The sequence below is a fragment of the Propithecus coquereli genome, unplaced genomic scaffold (assembly GCF_000956105.1).
Source record: "Propithecus coquereli isolate 6110/MARCELLA unplaced genomic scaffold, Pcoq_1.0 Scaffold339, whole genome shotgun sequence".
NCBI classification, from domain to species: domain Eukaryota; kingdom Metazoa; phylum Chordata; class Mammalia; order Primates; family Indriidae; genus Propithecus; species Propithecus coquereli.
This window is the reverse complement of record NW_012149052.1, coordinates 664,352-667,970: the sequence shown is the minus strand read 5'-3', so window position 1 is coordinate 667,970 and position 3,619 is coordinate 664,352. Positions and strand designations below refer to the sequence as shown.

Sequence of the window (3,619 nt, the reverse complement as noted above, 5' to 3'; positions counted from 1 at the left end):
GGCTTCATTCTTTTAAAATACTCAGTAATGACTCAAGCATACGGCTATTAACATATACGCTAGTTGCCATTTTTTAATTGCCATGAGCCAAATATTTCTTCTATACAATTGATCCATTTATTTTAATGGCTGCCTTTCAATTTTCATCTTCCTTTTCTTGCTGCTACCCATCTATGTATGTAGACATTAGAGGAAAGAAATTAGTCACATTCTTTGATGGAAAGACTTTGTGTTAAAAGTGAACATTTTGAAGGTTTTTTAATTGGTGAGAGAAACTAGCCTAGAACAATGCTACCAGAAACTGACTGCAGATTGCCCCTTTTGAAGGCGCCATTATTATGAGCCAAGAGTTTGGTGTTTAAAAGTTCATCTTGAGGGAATAATGTGTAATATAATTTGAAATAAAGGTACAGTAATCTTTAAAAGAGCATTATAATGGATAACATTGTGAATGGGGTGAATTTGTTACATGAATAACTTTGATAAAGTTTTCGTGCACAGGCAAATGTATTCACTAGTTTCTATGTAGTGATCTGCTTTTACTTTGTGATTTGTAGTCCTCAAAAGACTTTTTTAAAAAAATAAAATCCATCCTTACCAAAAAAAAAAAAAAAAGATAGGGACACTGGAAAGTGTGGATTGGGGATGGGGCCAGGTGTGTGAGTTGTCTGTTGAGCATCCAGTTAGAGGCAGACACTCAGTCAGCAGTTGGAGGTTCAAACTGGAGCTCAGGAAAACCATTCGGGAAAGAGAAAGTTGATTCAGGGGCACCAAGACATAGGTGACAATGGAAGCCACCTGCAACCTGGAGATAGCTACGTTCACATGTACTTGGGAAGCAGTTATTTTTAAGTACAGTATCATCAAGATATTGCACGGGAAGTTCAGCTCAGTGGCTAGACAGCAAGGGTGGGGAAAGAGCTGATTTCTCATCTTATTTTCCCTAGTCCTTGGCATTTTTATGTAGTTAACCTACTACCTCAATATGAATTATTTTGGAAGAAAAAGGAAACCAAATTAAAAGCAGGCTCTAACAAGTAGGGCTCTGTTTGTTTCATCCAAAAGTATTACGTGTACCCCCTGCCCAAAAAAAGTCTTAAATATACTCTCCTCTAGGTATTTGAATTAGTTGAATGAGGCTGGGCTATAATTTAGGGCATAATCCTCTTCTTCTTCTTTTTGAGACAGGATCTTCCTCTGTTGCCTGGGCTGGAGTACAGTGGTGTCATCATAGCTCACTGCAGCCTCAAACTCCTGGGTGTTCCTCCTGCTTCAACTACCCGGGTGGCTGTGACTACAGGGGGTGTGCCACCATGCCAGACTAATTTTTTTATTTTTTGTAGAGTCAGGGTCTTGCTATGTTTCCCAGGCTGGTCTCGAACTCCTGGCCTCAAGTGATCCTCCTGCCTTGGCCTCCCAGAGCGCTAGGATTACAGGCGTGAGCCACCTCACCTGGCCATAATCCTCTTCTAAGAAACTGATTATCCATTAGTAGCATATATAAACATTAAAAAAATCATACATAAGTTGAGGTTCTGAGATAACCCCACTCACTCCAAATGTGCTGAAATGGTAGAGTAAATATAAGCAGAGAGAGAAAAAAAGAGATAGGTGGCCTCAAAGATGAGATGAAATCTCTTTGGACTGGAAAGGGGATAAAAATGCAAAATGGGAGTAAGGTTCTAGCCACCCACCTGCTCTGCTCTAGGACTAGATATAAGCAGTGGTGGCTGTGAGTTCACCTTTTCTACCACAATGGGAACTAAAAGTGTTTCATGTGAGACCAGGACCAAAATCCTGGCTTACAGCTTAAAACAGGAGTCAGGCTGGGACACTGCCTTCACAGACATCACCTCCTGACCAGGAACTCCCCTGAGCTGCTGACTGAATTGCTGATGGGATCTGTGTTGCCATCAATGTCACCTCCAGGAACATTGGAGCATTTTGTTTCTGGACTGAGTTTCAAGTTGGAGGCAGGCATAGAGTTAACTGAAACTCTTTTAGACTGTGAGAAGTAAAGATAAAGGAAGAGAGAGGGAGTAGAGAGCCAGAAACAAAATCTCCTATTCAAAATGAGCTTAAGATCAATATTTCAAACTGCATAAATAAAATGAATGCTAAGAAAGATGACAAACACTTCAGGAGTTCGAGACAAGCTTGAGCAAAAGTGAGACCCTGTCTCTAAAAAAAATAAAAAATAAATAAGATGACAAACACAATCAACAATTAGAACATAAATTTACTTCAGATAAGATTAATTGCATAGAAAATTTGACAAAGTCTTTAAATTAGGATGCTCACAAATAAATGAAAATATCCATAAAAATACTAAATGATGAAACAAAAACATGAAAATATGAAATAAAAATAGATGGATATGAAAAAGAAATAATTAGAAATCCTAAAAATAAAAAATATAGTCACTTAAAAACAAAAGGAACAGATGGGCTGAACTTTACACTAAACACAGTCAGAAGACAAATTAGGGAAATGGGATAGAGTGCTGAAAAATTAATCTAATATAAATAAGAGAGAGTCAAAGAGGTAAAAATATAAAAGAGTAGGTAGGAGGCACAGAGGACAGATCAAGAAACTCTAAATTACATTGAATAGGAATTCCAGAAAAGGAGATTGGGGGGAAGAGGGGAGAAGGAACATTAGAAGATTTAATAGCTGAACATTTTCCAATTTGCAAAAAGACATTTAAGATTTCTTTGTTTCCTATATATTCATTCATTCATTCATTCATTCATGCAACAAACACTTCATGAGCACTTACATGTTACATTCTGGACTGGGAACTGGGGATACAAATTGAATATAGTATAATCTTTCTCCTTGCTTAAGGGGTGAGCAGTTGGTAAGAGAGGTGGACTTGTTTAATTAAAATGTAATGTAAAAAGCTCTGTGATGAAACAGTGTATAAAGAATCAAGAAGGAGGAATAACACTCCTGTGAGGGCTGACAAAAGTTTCACAGAGGAGATGACAATTCAAGCTGGATCTTTGCGGTGAGAGTTCCCTAGACTGTTATTCTTCAGGAAGAGGAAACAAAAGTCAGGGCATATTTGATGGCTGCCGAGTGGTTCTGGATAGTTCTGGGTGGTTCTAGGTTCTAGAATACATGGAAGGGGAGTCTTTAAGATGAAAGTTAAAGGGACTGAATGGGGAAATATTTTAATCACCTTTTAAATATGGAAAACACTGAAAGTTTGCTAAGGGCATAAGCAAATGCATAGAATGAAGAGATATACCATATTCATGAACGTGATGATTCAGGATCATAAAGATGGAGTCTCCTCCAAAATAAAATTCAACTTAATGCTAATCAATATCCAAAGGAATTTTTGAAAATGAAACTTGACTGATTATAAAATTTGTGTAAAAGAAGGACTAAAAATAGCCATGATAATTTCAAAAAGAATGGGATGCACCCTACCAGCTATTTATATTTTTCTAGTAAGTTTTCACAATTAAAACATTATAGGAGTATTTCTCTCTTAAATGTTGAGAGGAATTCATTATGATCAACTTTTATGCCAAGATTTGGAATAAAATGAGTCAATTTACATTTTAAGGCAGTTACTCCGGCATTAGGGTAAGCAATGACCTGGGGCGGG

General features: G+C 37.3%; 1 protein-coding gene across 1 annotated transcript in view; it reads right to left on the bottom strand.

The window, feature by feature from the left end:
- PCSK5 (proprotein convertase subtilisin/kexin type 5) overlaps nt 1-3,619 on the bottom strand; it is a 436,684-nt gene that overhangs the window by 13,876 nt on the left and 419,189 nt on the right. The window lies entirely within an intron of this gene.